This window comes from Natator depressus, chromosome 1 (assembly GCF_965152275.1).
Source record: "Natator depressus isolate rNatDep1 chromosome 1, rNatDep2.hap1, whole genome shotgun sequence".
NCBI classification, from domain to species: Eukaryota; Metazoa; Chordata; order Testudines; family Cheloniidae; genus Natator; species Natator depressus.
The window spans coordinates 327726912-327743866 of NC_134234.1; the positions used below are offsets into that span (position 1 = coordinate 327726912).

General features: G+C 41.5%; 1 protein-coding gene and 1 pseudogene across 2 annotated transcripts in view; one reads left to right on the forward strand and one right to left on the reverse strand.

Moving 5' to 3' along the window:
* CACNA2D1 (calcium voltage-gated channel auxiliary subunit alpha2delta 1) overlaps window positions 1–16955 on the reverse strand; it is a 651754-nt gene that overhangs the window by 337439 nt on the left and 297360 nt on the right. The window lies entirely within an intron of this gene.
* On the forward strand, window positions 1710–8375 carry LOC141996531 (uncharacterized; annotated as a pseudogene).

Genomic DNA, 16955 nt, shown 5'->3' on the forward strand with positions numbered 1-16955 from the left:
GTGTGTGTGTGTCTGTGCGCACACATACACATGCACCCACTTTCACACAAAGAGAAAGAACACGCTGTATTTCTGCTGGTACATGAAACTCACAGGGCCCCACTCTCCTCCGAGTTATAATATTTCAACCGTGTGTAACAGAACAGAATTTGGCCTTCATATACCAATCATAGGCCTGAGGCAAAGGCCATTTAAATCAGTGTAAGGACTCCTTAGGACTTCCATTGAGCTCTGGATGAGGCCCAACGTGCCTAACATTCATTTAAAAATCATTCTCTTTTTTCTGGAAAGATTTAAAATTGTATTCTGGTTTATACCACCACTTAAAGTCTATCCATTGAGTTATTTACAGATGTAAAAATGTGATACTGCAGCTGGAGCTGATGTGTTGCTAGTGCTGTAGCTAGCTAAATTTGAAGGAAGATTAGAGAGAAGCTATCAAATCTCTCCATTGCCTCTGAAGTATTCCAAAAAGGTAATGAAATTCAGGCCATTTCAGACCACATATTCTTTTCCAACTGTTTGTCTCACCCACATACAAATGTAACTGGCATAATCACTTAATTATTGTAATGGGGCTCTCATGAGATAAATCTTACCCTCTTTGTAGGATTGATTTAAATGATTTTTTTAAATCTCTAAGATGTGTCACAATGACAACTAGTACAGGTGGGCAGATGCCAGGTTTAAGGAATATCCAAAACTCACCCAGTTAATAAGGAACAAAAACAATCATACTCTAATTATTCAGCTTTGACATCTATTATGTGTATACCCTGTCTACAATCACTGGAAAAAAACAACATTTAATGGATGGAATGTACGGTATTTCAGCACCACAAGGTAACTACTGAGTGTGTATAAGTACAACCGATTTTATTACTTATTTAATACAAAAATGAAGTTAAAGATGACTTTTTTGGTTAGTCTAATGAATTAAGCCAGGGAAACTGAGAGATGTTAAGTAACAAAGGTCTGTATCATTAAACATATATTAATGATAGTTATATTTTTTGTCCAGATTAACAATTTAATTGTACTGGTACAAAATGGGCACCAATCACTTATTACATTTGTAGGTCTGTTTTTAGGTTTCCAAAATAGTTATATTTTATATGTGAACTTAAATTTAAAATTTTTATTCTTATAACTTTCCTTTCTTTACACCTAATAGAAGTTCTTCCCTGCAACTCAGTTTTGAAAAAAAAAAAAAATGAGTGGAAAGATACTAAAACCCACAGATTCTCCAATACTAAGATATAATAAAACTAATGACAGCAGAGATTTTCTTTTAATTTTTCCAGTTCTGCAACAAAACAAAACCCCACAAACAAAACTACTGAACACTTTATCTTTGCGAAGTGGAAAAGAGTAAGGCCTGGTCTACACTACGAGTTTATGTCGGATTTAGTAGCGTTAAATCTGAATTAACCCTGCACCCGTCCTCACAACGAAGCCATTTTTTCAACATAAAGGGCTCTTAAAACCGATTTCTGTACTCCTCCCCAACGAGGGAATTAGCGCTGAAATCGACATTGCCATTTCGAATTAGGGTTACTGTGGACACAATTCAAAGGTATTGGCCTCTGGGAGCTATCCCACAGTGCACTGTGAACTTGGATGCACTGGCCAGATGTACAGGAAAAGCCCTGGGAACTGTTGAATCTCATTTCCTGTTTGGCCAGGCGAGCTCATCAGCACAGGTGACCATGCAGTCCCAGAATCGAAAAAGAGCTCCAGCATGGACCGAACGGGAGATACTGGATCTGATCACTGTATGGGGAGAGGAATCCGTGCTATCAGAACTACGTTCCAAAAGACGAAATACCAAAACATTTCAAAAAACCTCAGAGGCCATGAGGGACAGAGGCTACATCAGGGATGCAACACAATGCCACATGAAACTTAAGGAGCTCAGACAAGCGTACCAGAAAACCAAAGAATCAAACGGATGCTCTGGGACAGAGCCCCAGACATGCCACTTCTACGCTGGGGGGGCTCTAGGGGGGGCTGCCACCACTACCTCACCCCTGTCCGTGAACTCCGACGACGGGGTACTCTTCGCCATGGCTGAGGATTTTGCAGATGGGGAAGATGAGGAGGAGGAGGACAAGCTTGGGGAGAGCACACAGCACACCGTTCTCCTGGACAGCCAGGATCTTTTTATCACCCTGACTGAAATACCCTCCCAACCCAACGAAGCCGGAGAAGGGACCTCTGGTGAGTGAACCTTTTTAAATATAATACATGTTATAAAAGCAAGCATTTTTTAATGATTAAGTAGCCCTGAGGACTTGGGATGCATTCGTGGCCAGTACTACTACTGGAAAAGTTTGTTAACGTGTCTGGGGATGGAGCGGAAATCCTCCAGGGACATCTCCATGAAGCTCTCCTGGAGGTACTCTAAAAGCCTTTGCAGAAGGTTTCTGGAGAGAGCAGCCTTATTCCGTCCTCCATGGTAGGACACTTTACCATGCCATGCTAGTAGCAAGTAATCTGGTATCATTGCATGACAAAGCCTGGCAGCGTATGGTCCTGGTGTTTGCTGGCATTCAAGCAACATCTGTTCTTTATCTCTCTGTGTTATCCTCAGGAGAGTGATATCGTTCATGGTAACCTGGTTGAAATAGGGGAATTTGATTAGGGGACATTCAGAGATGCCCTGGGCTGTTTTCCTGTGGCTGAAAAGAAATCCTCCCCGCAGTTAGCCACGCTGTGGTAGGGAGGCCCATTGGTGCTGAGCCGTTCACGTCTGGCTAGCAGGGATCTTCCCTGATACCAGCCAGGCGGTGGGGGGAGGGGAAAAGCAATCATCCCAGAGAATTGGATGGGGGAGGGGGTTAGTTTGGTTTCTGCTGCTGCATGTTAACAGGAAAAATGCAGCACTAAATGGCCAACTCAACGGGCTTTGCTTGGTATGGGAAAGGAGGGGGCTGCTGTTATGAAGGTTGCAGGAGCCAAAAAACTATGGCTTACCATGGCCACCTGCAAGCTAAATTCTGTTGCCTGGCCCTGCGTGTGTGATCTCTAACACCAAAGCCACAGGCACTCAATATAAGATGCAAAATGCGACCTTGTACCAAAATCACATGTGCTATGTAATGTGAATAGCGTTGTTCACCGTGAAAGAGTATAGCCATTGTTCTGTAAAATGTATCTTTTTAAATACTTCACTCCCTTTTTTTCCTCCAGCAGCTGCAAATGTTTGAAGCCTCCCTCCTCCATCCCAGAGGCTATCTCAGATAAGGCGACGAAAAAAAACGCACACGCGATGACATGTTCTTTAGGCTCATGCAGTCATCCAGCACTGACAGAGCTGTGTGGAGGGACACAATAGCAGAGTACAGGACAGTGGCCAATGAACATGAGGAGAGGTGGCAGCAGGAAGATCAGAGGAGGCATGAGGAAACACTGGGGCTACTGCGGGATCAAACGGACATGCTCCGGCGTCTGATGGAGGTTCATGAACAGCAGCAGGATCACAGACTGCCGCTGCAGCCACTGCTTAACCGCCCTCCGTCCTTCCCAAGTTCCATAGCCTCCCCACCCAGACGCCCAAGAACGCAGGTGGGAGGCTCCAGGCACCCAACCACTCCACCCCAGTGGACAGCCCAAGCAACAGAAGGCTGGCATTCAGCAAGTTTTATAGTGGCCTTTTCCTTCCCTCCTACCCTCCTCCCACACCCCACCTGGGCTACCTTGTGAGTTATCTCCCTATTTTTATAATCAGTTAATAAAGAATACATGTTTTTTAAATGATAGTGACTTTATTTCCTTTGTAAGCAAGCTGTGATCGAAGGGGGGAGGGCGGGTGGCTTACAGGGAATTTAGAGGCAACCAAGGGAGTGGGTTTTCATCAAGGAGAAACAAACAGAAGTGTCACACAGTACCCTGGCCAGTCATGAAACTGGTTTTCAAAGCTTCTCTGATGCGCAGCGCTTCCTGCTGTGCTCTTCTAACCGCCCTGGTGTCTGGCTGCGCGTATTCAGTGGCCAGGCAATTTGCATCAACCTCCTACCCTGCCATAAACATCTCCCCCTTACTCTCACAGAGATTGTGGAGCACACAGCAAGCAGCAATAACAATGGGAATATTGGTTTCGCTCAGGTCTGAGCGAGTTAGTAAACTGCGCCAGCGACCCTTTGAACGTCCAAATGCACACTCTACCACCATTCTGCACTTGCTCAGCCTATAGTTGAACAGCTCCTGACTACTGTTCAGGGTGCCTGTGTATGGCTTCATGAGCCATGGCATTAAGGGGTAGGCTGGGTCCCCAAGGATAACTACAGGCATTTCAACATCCCCAACAGTTATTTTCTGGTCTGGGAAGTAAATCCCTTCCTGCAGCCGTTTAAACAGACCAGAGTTCCTGAAGACATGAGCGTCATGAACCTTTCCCGGCCATCCCATGTTGATGTTGGTGAAACTTCCCTTGTGATCCACCAGTGCTTGCAGCACCATTGAAAAGTACCCCTTGCGGTTTATGTACTGGCTGCCCTGGTGGTCCGGTCCCAAGATAGGGCTATGCGTTCCGTCTATAGCCCCACCACAGTTAGGGAATCCCATTGCAGCAAAGCCATCTAGTATGACCTGCACATTTCCCAGAGTCACTACCTTTGATAGCAGCAGCTCAATGATTGCATTGGCTACTTGCATCACAGCAACCCCCACACTAGTTTTGCCCACTCCAAATTGATTCCCGACTAACCGGTAGCTGTCTGGCGTTGCAAGCTTCCACAGGGCTATTGCCATTCACTTGTGAACTGTGAAGGCTGCTCTCATCTTGGTATTCTTGCGCTTCAGGGCAGGGGAAAGCAAGTCACAAAGTTCCATGAAAGTGCCCTTACACATGTGAAAGTTTCGGAGCCACTGGGAATCATCCCAGACCTGCAACACTATGCGGTAACCACTCTGTGCTTGTTTCCCAGGCCCAGAATCGGCGTTCCATGGCATGAGCTTGCCCCATTAACACCATGATCTCCAAATTGCAGGGGAATGCGGTTTTAGAGAAAAGTGTTCATGTCCTCATCACCGCGCTGCCGTTGCCTCCTCACCTGGTTTTTCAGGTGCTGGTTCCGCATACACTGCACAATAATGCACAAGGTGTTTACAATGGTCATAACTGCTGTGGTGAGCTGAACGGGCTCCATGCTTGCTGTGCTATGGTGTCTGCTCCTGCTCGGGCAATCCAGGGAAAAGGGTGCGAAACGATTGTTTGCCATTGCTCTGACGGAGGGAGGGGCGACTGACAACATGGCTTACAGGGTTGGCTTACAGGGAATTAAAATCAACAAAGGGGGTGGCTTTGCGAGAAACAGAATGGCCCCCTCAAGGACAGAACTCAAAACCTCAAGGATAGAACTCAAAACTGGGTTTAGCAGGCCATTGATTTCATGGAGAGAGGGAGGAGAAAATGAATACAAAACAAATCTGGTCTATTTCTTGTTTTGATCCACTTCATCTATCTTTATACATCTTGCTGGCAGCAGACTGTGCAGTACGACTGCTAGCCATCGTCATCTCCTGGGTGCTCGGCAGAAGACGGTGCAGTATGACTGCTGGCCATCATCTTCTCCTGGCTGCTGATTAAAAGACAGTGCACTGCCGGTAGGACTGAATCGCCATGAGATGAAACTTAAAAGGGAAATGACCTGGCTGAGTCACTCCCATGTTTCCCCAGGCATCCCTGACCTCATCGAGGTTGGTTAAAAGAGCACCCTGGACTACGTCAACGACAGCTACCAGTCATACTGCACTGTCTGCTGCCAAAAGGCAATAAACTGCTGCTGTGTAGCAATGCAGTACCACGTCTGCCAGCTCCCAGGAGACATACGGTGACGATTAGCTGAGCGGGCTCCATGCTTGCTGTGGTATGGTGTCTGCATGGGTAACTCAAGAAAAAAGGCGCAAAATGATTGTCTGCCCTTGCTTTCACGGAAGGAGGGAGGGAAGGGGGGGCCTGACGATATGTACCCAGAACCACCTGCGACAATGTTTTAGCCCCATCGGGCATTGGGATTTCTACCCAGAATTCAAATGGGCGGCGGAGACTGCAGGAACTGTGGCATAGCTCCCGACAGTGCAATGCTCCGGAAGTCGACGGTTGCCTTGGTACTGTGGACACACTCCGCTGACTACATGCACTTAGAGCATTTGTGTGGGGACACACACAGTCGACTGTATAAAAACGCTTTCTACAAAACTGACTTCTATAAATTCGACCTAATTTCGTAGTGTAGACAAGGCCTAAGAAAGAATCACACAGGGCAGTTGTGAGTAACATAATTCAATGCACTCCTGGAAGGTGCTCAGATACTGAAGTGATGAGGACCAAATAACAAAGCTGAACAGAATAGAATAGAACCACTCATTTCCAACTCACCAGACGAGAAGAACTATATGTCTCGTCTCTCAGCCCCTCAACAGCTAGAAGTGTCTACTTTCACCCAATTTGTAATTTCAGTCAGTGGAGATATGACATAGTATTTTTTAATAAAAAATTATGCAAAAAAGTGAACTTGAAAATAAATAACCCATGCATTTTTATGTAAGCTTATTGCAAAAGGACAGGGGGAAAATATTTAGTAGATTAATGTTTTGATTAATGGAATTCAGTGCGGCTTGCTGCAGAACTAAAACAGAACTCAAAACACAATGCCTTTAAATGGGTTTAAAAAAATCTTTCTAATTCCCAAATAAAACTTTTCATTTGAATAAACACAGTTTACTATTTAGACTTAGAACCATTAGCCTGTAAATATTTACTTTTAATAATTGGGCCTCACCATTTACAGCGCATACACTCAACTTCATCCTTTTCTCCTTTTTTTTTTAAACTTTTGAATACTTCTTGTCTTCTGAAACATATTCTGATACAGATTTTCGTTTTCTTCCCAATTTAGTGTCAGATCTTTAAAGCATTATCAGTTAACAGCTTGAAATGTGTACCTGGTGGGCGTAAATTTCATCAGTTCATTCAGGTGTGCATGCACTTCAGAGCTCGCCTTGAATTTAGCCGTATGAAGTGGAAATTCCTACTGTATTTTCCACTACATGCATCAGATGAAGTGGGTTTTAGCCCACAAAAGCTTATGCCCAAATAAATTTGTTAGTCTCTAAGATGCCATAAGTACTCCTCGTTTTGTTTTTTTTTGCTGATACAGACTAACACAGCTACCACTCTGAAATTTGTTTATTGTGTGTATCTTCTAGACTAATACATAGCCTTACTTCAACAGGCAGCTTTGCATATACACACAGACTAATGTTTCATCATAATACATATATCTCATGAAATGTATTGTATTTTTCTGATATAATGAGTTATTTTTTATATATTTGAATGATTCAAAAGTAGGGTGAAAAATCAGAAAAAAAACCTATGTAAGCACCCCGACTTTCACAATAAGCCAAAAATCAAGCTAATCCCATTTCAAAACCAGGCCAAAACAAGCCAATCCCTAAGAACCCCAACACTCTACGTGACTAGATCCCCCCGGGCTGCAGTCTGGGACTGTGGTGGGCCCGTTGTGCACCCCTGACTCCGTCCCCTGCTTGCCCCTTGCCCCTGCTTGCCCTCCCTTGCCCCACGATCAGAAAAAAGAAGCAAGAAGCTACAAGCCAAAAACTAGCCAACAAGCAACTCATGAGCCAATTAAGCCACAAACAAGCACTATTTCTGTGTTCTGGGTTTGGCATGTCTGCTAATAATACTATTTTTAAAACCCAGGATTTTTTTCGTAAAAATAGGTTTAAGCTGAAAACAAAGAGGCTTAGGTATATACCCTAAGATACTGGTGTAGCTGTACTCTGTTTGCTTCACCATCTACACTGCTATTTATACCCATGCTAGCTGAGCATGTAGTGTGTATAGTCTACACACCACACTAAGGGTCAATTTACCCTAACATTTGTTTGGGAAGCAGCTTGGTCTAACGGAAGACTGTGCATAGAAACAGAAGGCAGGAAGTCCTATTTCTCAGTCTTGGCTTTGCCAATTTCTATGTGGCTTTGGACAAATCCCTTAACTTCTGTGTCTTGGTTGCTCCTTCTGTAAAATTGGGGAGAATCAATCCTATGATCTGCCTTATACAGTATCCACCATCCAAAGTCAACATTTGCTAACAGCTATTACACAGCAATGCCACTACATTTCCCTACATTTCAAATAGGAATCAACTACAACGGGTCATACAACTCTTTTTGGCAATTACTGTAATTTTTAGGTTTTAAATGTCCCTCTTTTTGTTCAGGTGACTCTCATTTCAAGAAATATCACTCATTTTTGTCCCAAAGCTGTCAGTGTTCCACACAAACGTAGCTTCGGCGCACTTTTATCGCTGAAAATTATTTACATCAGAAATAAAGAACCATGACAACACGTTTATAGATAATTTTTCACGCACAATAAATTAATCTTACACTATTTTAAGTTTCCTGAAGGAACATCTGTGTGTACCTTGGGTCTGTCACACACTGCGTTGCATACTTAAGCTTTGTCACGTTGACCACTGCAGATGTGTTGTGAGCAAAAATTGGTGCATATTTATTTAGCAATATGTGCCAAATAATAATGGTAATGGTCATCAGAGGAAATCCTCATTCAGATTCATTACATTTCATTTGGAGTCCACCAACTACCACTGACATCAATGAATGTTGAATCAGACTATAATCCCTATCTGGAATATGTTGTTTTTCAAGAAGTATAAATTAAATAAAAAAAGTCATGTCTCATTATAGAATAAGCATGTCTGCATGGGAAGATATAATAGTATAACTATGCTAGGAAGTTTCCCTGTGTAGACAAGCAATTCGTTTTTTGTGTGTTTTTCCCTTGTCTTGTGGTTTCCTACTATTGTCAGTTTTCCTTCTGTCTCTTCTTTGACCACATAACATGCACATTTCTATTATTTTTAAGCAAGTAATGTTATCACATTCAAAATGTTGTTCTGTGCCCTCCTATCATTTTATCTGAAGGCCAACCTGCTCTAACACTATATTCCCTTGCATTGCCCTGCATGAATGTCAAGTACTATGGGCACTTCTCATATAGAAGAGAAGAAAGTCTTCCTAAAAGCAAAGCACTTGCCTTAAAATAGAACTTCCCCCCTTATAGAAACATTAGATTTCATAAGAGAAAAATGTGGCAACAAGCAGCTTGATACATCTTTTCTTTTCTCTTTATTTTTGTTCTTTATTACAGAACGGACTCCTTTATTTTGTTAGCTCAGGTCAGCTTTGATTGCTTTTAATCAGTACATTGTGTACATAGCAGCCTTGGGTCGACTCCAGCTGCACCCCCCTTTTTCATTCGTATGACATTTTGTAATATTAGTGCCAATGCCACTTTCAGATTGAAGTAATCACTTAAAAGGAAGGTCACCTTCATTGTACAATCCCAGTAATAAAGGCACATTTTTGCAAAATATCACCTATTCATTACTATTAGTATTTACAGTTATTTAAATATTGGTTTAGTATATGTCTAATGGCCAAGTGTTCCCCAACTGTGGGAAAAAGAAGAAAAGGAGGAAAAAAATTCCAATAAAATCTCAAACAAAGTTCTTCTTTTGAGTTTCCTCTGCATCCTCCCCTCTAAGAGGAGGAGTCTGTAGCCTTGTGCAGTGGAAGATACCTGAAAAACAGGAGGCAAACATACAGATTCAGGTCCTTCTGTGACAATTTTAGGAGTATCATGCCTCTGTGCACCTCCTAAAGACTGCAGAGGGATGAGCTCAATTTAGATTAATTATTTGGATTATTCGAGTTCTAAATGTGAGGAGGGTCCATTTTGGTTAACGTATGAAAGATTTTTTTAAAAAATAATTTCATATTTACCATTAAAAATTAAATATGATTTATGAACAAGTCATCAAATGGAAAATGCATAATAATTTGAATTGATAACACACACACATACACACACACACACACCCCCCACAGCTAGAGCCAGTTCCTCAATTAGATGGCACAGCTTTATACTTGTGGATTTATACCGAAATGGATGGCACAGATTTATACCTGTGTGTCTAAATGCAAGATTGTATTTAGCTATGACATTCTGAGTACCTTTCCCAGACCTGAAGAAGAGCTCTGTGTAGCTCAAAAGTCTCTCTCTCCCTCTTACCATCAGAAATTGGTCCAATAAAAGATATTACCTCAACCACCTTGTCTCACAGAAAAGTGTGTCATTCCTTCAGTGGCACAATATCACTTTCACAAAAGTCACAGAAAAGAGCCACAATCTTACCTCACTTGTTTAACTTCCATGAAAGTCAGAGGGACAGCATAAAAGGCATAGAAGGATACGAACCAAACCTCCAATGTAAAATGTTTTTGTTAACAGTGGGTATCCAGCAGATCTTCTGTTTATAGTTTTAAACGCATTTTAAAGTCATGCCTGAGTGGGAATACCATTTACTTTTGGATTGTGTATCTTACTTGAGATTACTGGAGAGATATGAAATACTTGCCATCTTTAGCGGTGATATGAGCCGGTAGCCTTGGAACATCAGCTCTTGACATTCCTTATGTGTACATACTGTGGTAAAAAAGGCATTTTTTCATTTCTTGGGTCATTAGATTTTCAGATTATTGCCATATTTTGCATTATAGTATCTCCATCAAGGGCTTCAAACTTTAGAATATTAAACCTCACAACTACCCTACTATACAGATTCCATCAATATTACAATCTTCTTTTCTCTCTCTACACAGAGGAAAGTGAGGCACAGACAGGTTAAATATTTGTTTTAGGCCACACAAAAAGTCTGTGACATGACGAAAAATGTGAGCCTCTAGAATGTAGGGCTGGAATGGACCTCAAGAAGTCATCCAGCTCCCTGTGCTGAGGCAGGACCAAGTATGGGAACTTTTAAGTTGCAGCCAACATTAGGCCTGCACTGCCCTGCACTCTAGAGAGAGAAGATGAAAACAAACATTTGATTGGGAAAAAAACCTCATCAATTCTACTGCCGTCAAAATCTCAAAGCAAATCTATTTCCAGTTTCAAATAAATTTGGTTATTTCCCTCTTCTATCCTCCCCCTCCGGCCCCAATTATTCTGCAGTTCTGGGCATATGCAGATTCCAGACTTCTTGAAATTGCCAAATTGAAAAAAATGTTTATGGGGGAGGAGATTGTTGGGTTTTTCTTTTTTGGGCGGTGGTTGCTTGGTTGCTTGTTTTTAAAATATTGCATGAGTTGGGAAGGAGAAAATATTGAAATTCTCACAAAAAAATCATATCCTTTAAAGATTTTTCAACTCAGTTTGCAGATCCAGGAGGTAATTCATAGTTTGGATACTTCTCAAATATCCAAGCTATTCAAACTGAACTGAATCTCCAAACCTTTTGAAGTGTGCTCCCATTCTGAAAAGTATCTATGTCAAAATGTCAACTTGTTACTTAACTGACTGGTTCCTTGTGTATATTTAGAGATATATGTGTTTATTCTAGTGAAGACAAAAGTACGTTGTTACTGCTTTTCTCCTGTTAGCAGTGCAAAAGCACTGCAGCTGAGTGAACTAATTTTCTCCCTTCTCACACAGCAACAGATTTGCTAACTAAATTCCAAATGAAGATAATGGGGTTGAACAGATGTAACTGGTGGTCTCATTTGACCTGCAGGACCTTCTTTAGTAATGATGATGCACAAGAAGAAAAAGAAATCCATCTTGATGCTGGATCACGCTGGCATGGCTTGCATTAATGGGAAAAATATTTATTTTTAAAGTAACATTTGATTTGGAAATTGAGAAACAATAAAAATGGAATCCCACAATGCCATTTTAGAGTCACTTTGGGTACTAAAACTGCACTTTAAGAATCACTTAGCACGAACTTAAAGTAGCTACTAAATCTGTCACTGGAATGTAGTATGGACAAAAAAAATAATTAGTCATATAATGGTGTTACCAAGTCATTGAAGACTCTTGGAAAAATAGGTACTAAGAAGGCAGCAACTGCCGGAAGCATCTCTTACCAGTACAGTAGGTTCTTTAAACTAAGCTAGAAAACCTGCAAGGTGTTAATAAATTGGGTACAACAGTACCTTTTGCTTTTAATTAGATGTTTGTTCAGAAACCACATTAAACAATCATATCCAAAGAAGGTGATAATGCACATGTGTTTTCTCCAGTGATGTCTAAAAGATGAGAAGATTTAAATTACACTGAGGCCAGCCATCTCCCACCCCATCAGAAACAGCACAAATTTTAATTAGCTGCATGATCAATATGTATAGATGGTATGTGATGTCGTGTCCACACTTTAATTTTTTCAGATAAAGTGAGGTGTTTGAAAGATAAAATGACTGACTATCTCCTCACCCTAAAAGCTTTCCTGGCACCATCCTTACCAGTGAATTTTCTCTTTTGGATTAATGTAATTTTTAAAGTGATTTATATTAAAATGTTAAACTTCCACAATGAAGTTAAGCACGTAAAGAGGCACCAAAATACAAAGACTCAAGAGGTATATTAGAAAATGGGATATGTCAGATTCACCACTTCTCAAAGGTATTTTTAGGGACCATAAACTCTTCTTTTCCCACCTGAAGCAATGCAGAGTTTGTTGAGGAGCTTACTACAGTACTAGCAACTCTCAAAGAGTATATCTGAAGAGCACTGAGTTCAAAGTTATAGGACTAAATCTTCATCTATCACAGTCCCACTGAGTCACTGAAATCAATGGAAATACCACAATTTGCACCAGCTGATAATCTTATACCAGGGCTCTCAAACACGTGGCCCATGGGCCGAGTTATTTCCTGCAGCCCACCACAGCTCCCCTCACCCCCACCCCCTCGCCTCCGCCCCCCTGAGCATGCCAAATCTCTGCTCCTCAAGCTACCTCCCAGCACTTCCTTTGGCAGCAGTTAGGACTTTCCAGGAGGGAGGAGGGAGGAGTGGGGACGTGGCATGCTCAGGGGAGGAGGCAGAGAAGAGGCGGGGTCGGGGTCGGGATTTGGGGAAGGGGTTGGAATAGGGGCAGGGAGGGGGCGGAGACTTTGGGGAAGGGGTTGGAATGGGGGCAGGAAGAGGTGGGACCTCATGGAAGGGGTGGAGTGGGGGCAGGAACGGGGGCAGGTGGGGCTTTTGTATCTTTGTATGAAAAGGTGTCAGTGATGCGGCCCTCGGGCCAATGTACTAGTCCTCATGTGGCCCTCGTGGTGATTTGAGTTTGAGATCCCTGTCTTATACTGTATTTTTTTACACTAAGAAAAATGCCATTTAACAAACATGCACAAGACATCAAGGAGACTTTGTTTTAGTCTGAATGGACAAATGGTAACGGATTAAGAGCTCTAACATTCAATGGGGGAGTTGCATTGATGCTAGGTTGTCTATTGTTTGGGTATAAGAGCTGAATTTCCAAGTTAGGGGGCTCATACATTATAGCACCTTGAAACCATAGTTTACCAGTGGTAATACTGATGAATGATCCAAAGCAGTCAATAGATTTTTGGTTAGCTTTAGGATTTTATTACGTGTATTTGTGGTCTCAGTGTTCTAGTAGCCACATCAAAAATCCACCACTCAGTCCCCATTGGGAGGTCCAGTACTTAAGTACATGTGCTTAGGTATCTTTATTCTGATCTTACACTAGTATTAATCAGGAGTACCCACTTTGAAGTGAACCACCTTGAATGGTAAAAGCAGTATAAATTAGACTAGATAGTGCAAGAACTTCTGAGAACACTGAACAAAGCACTGGAGGACAAACCATAAGGAATAGTTGCCATTCTCAGGAAGATAGAAATTAAAGAGAAAAAAGACTGTAAGTGATCTAGCGTAGAATTCTAGTATTTACTTTCCCAGGGATATAAGCAGGCTTTATTCTCTTCTTACTTACACCAGTCAAGGGCAATTCCACTGGAGTTCAGAGTTATTCTGGATTGACACCAGTCTAACAGTTCAAAATCTGGCCAAAGGGATTCACATATTTCTAAGTGAAAAAAATAGTGTAAGGAGAACCAAGCCCTTAATATTTATCTCTCATGCCACATTTCTCTAGGCCAAATTTCAGTCTTGTCACATTCTCATAAAACTTCTAAATTAAGAGCTCTATCTCCTTGCCAGTTGTTGCCATCCTACATAAAGGATGGTGAAACAGGTTCAAATACACTAGCAACTGAATTAAAACTGATTGTTTGTTTGTTTTTTTTTAATTTGGAAGACATTTCTGTTAACTTAAGGGGAAAGAACAACAACTTGAGCTCAGTCCAGGTACTGACAGAAAGAGTGTAATTGAGATATTTCCTACCCAATTTAAAGCAGGCAGTACTGGAAATCTTCTTCCTGCAACACTTTGAGCCCATTTGCACAGACCCGAAAGGTTAGAACGATTCGGATAAGCATCGGAGAAACATCAGAACAATCTAAATGACTGCCTCATTTCAGCATGTTATGCTCCATTTTTATTTCTTCTCACCTTCTCCATTATATGAGGCACAATTCCAGGAGTGGGAAGACCCCAAAGTGCACACACAGCTGACAGCAGAATTCCATTTTCCCATTATCGCAGTGAGGTGTATGGCATGTCTCATTTAAATTATGCACAAATCAAAGATGTTTCACATAAGTGAAGGTAGCACAGGGCCCTTCAGAAGAAAACAAATTCTTTCTCCCTAAGACCATGACCATCTGTCTGTCAATTTAGATTAATCACACTGAGTTATCATCTCAATCACATATATCTCAGAAGCACAGGGCCTGATCCAAAAACCACTGAAATCAACGGAAGTCTTCCCATTGATTTCAATAGGCTTTGGATCAGACCCTGGTGTGAAGACCTAGAAAAGACTGATACATAACAGCATGGGCCTGATTCTCCATTGCCTTGAACCATTTATGTTTTTAATCAGATTTCTCAACTCACCCCAGTGACAGAGTTTTCCACCTACTTTCCACCTGCAGTCACTGGGCTTAGTTCTCTATTCCCCTGCAGCTTGTGTAGCCATTTATACCAGTGAAAGTGTGCAGGAAATGGTACCAAATTGGAATCGTAGCATTTCCCACCTACTTTGCACTGCTGCAATCGACTATGCAAGATACTGAGCAACAGAGAAGCTGGACCACTTTGTATAAACACGAATGGCTACATGAGGTACAAATCAGCGAAGAACTGCACCCCATCTCTGTCTCTGATGTCTGATTTCTTTCCGCCATCTCAGAAGTTGAACGATCAGGTTTGGCAACCTGCCTCTTTTAAGGCAGGCAATTAACAATACAATTGGTAGGATTTTCAGATGGGGTATTTTTAAGATACAACTTTTTTGGACTGACTCAGTGTTCATGAAAGATAACAGACAGCCCTGGAGACTGAAGTCTTCAATCCCTAGGAGAGGTCAAGCAAGGCAAGCTCTCGCTACTGCTCCCCCCTAATATGCGTCTACCCTGACCTAAAAGGATCACCTCTCATGGTAGGAGAATAGATTAATCTCAATGATCATTTCTATCCTTTGCCTCTCTGCTGAGCAACTTTTCATTACAGTTTTATGCAGCCAACCTTCTCTCTTCAAGAAAACTAAAAAGGTATGAAAATATATGATCCACAATAACATTTTTGTGACCTTTTCTCTGTGCTTCAAACATAAGCTCAACTGATACTCAAACTCTGACCTATTTTTAAATCATACCAAATATTATATCTGAAATTTTAAGATACAGGGAATTAAGATGGTCCCTAAAGAGTCCAGAACAATACCATTGTTTAAAAGATAACACACACTGAAAGGAATTTTTAAGAGCCTCTTTTTACATGATAATTAATTCCTATAAGTCTTCATTGCAGTCTTGTTATATATAAGTGGATGCTAATAAGCAATGCAGAAAGACTCTGCTTGTTAAAATACAAAAGAGATATTCCTTATGTTTATACATGTGTAAGTACAATTAATATTATGGGCCCGACTGGAAACAAAATTGCTTCAGCTAACAAACCATTGCAATGCAATCAAATGTGATACCAAATGTAATTGTAAGAGATCCATTTGGGGAATCAAGCAATTATTTCAACACAGAACATGTCCACTCCACACACGCTTTTCCTTCTTTTTTAAAAAGCCTCTGAAATCCAGAAGAATAATTGGGCTATCATAAGTGACAAAAAATATCTTCTTTTCAGTCTTCAAAATCTCAAGAAATTCAAAGTAGCAGCTGATGAGGTTTGGTTTGATGGCTGCATTAATCTGAACTAATTTATAAGTACATTTTTTGTTTCTCCAACTCTATATTCAACTAGGGAATTGTGTGCTGCCCGGAGTAAAGGAAATGGAGAAGGGCAGTGAATTAAGTGGGCTTTTTTTCTTTTTTCTCGTTATGTTCCTGCTGTTCAATATTTTGGATTCTTCTTTATAGTGTTCACATAGGTCTCTAGAGACCTAACACTTTCATAAGAGGCACATTGTATTTTATGGCCTTAAAGGTAACTGCAAATCAGATATATTTTAATTGGCATTGTGTTTAATCAGAAAAATGATATTTTACAAACCAATATTTAATTAAAGCTGCCCTCCTTTACTCCAGAAAATATCCAGGATCTCTAATACATTGTGTAGTGCTGACATAGATTCATTACAGCTTCCAGGAGATTACTGAGCCTCAAACGCTTTGCACTCTGTATGTATGGTCTCATCCTTGCACATCATAACCCCACAATCAGTTCAGTTCAGTGGAAGTGGGTCTTGCCCACATGCTCGAAGTCTAACTGATCGCCATATTTGAGGTTGGGAAGGAATTTTCCCCGGGGTCAGATTGGCAAAGATCCTGGGGGGGAGGGGGGGGTTGCCTTCCTCTGGATCATGGGGCATGGGTCACTTGCAGGTTTAAACTAGTGTAAATGGTGGATTCTCTGTAACTTGAAGTCTTTAAATCATGATTTGAGGACTTCAATAACTCAGCCAGAGGCTAAGGGTCTATTACAGGAGTGGATGGGTGAGGTTCTGTGGCT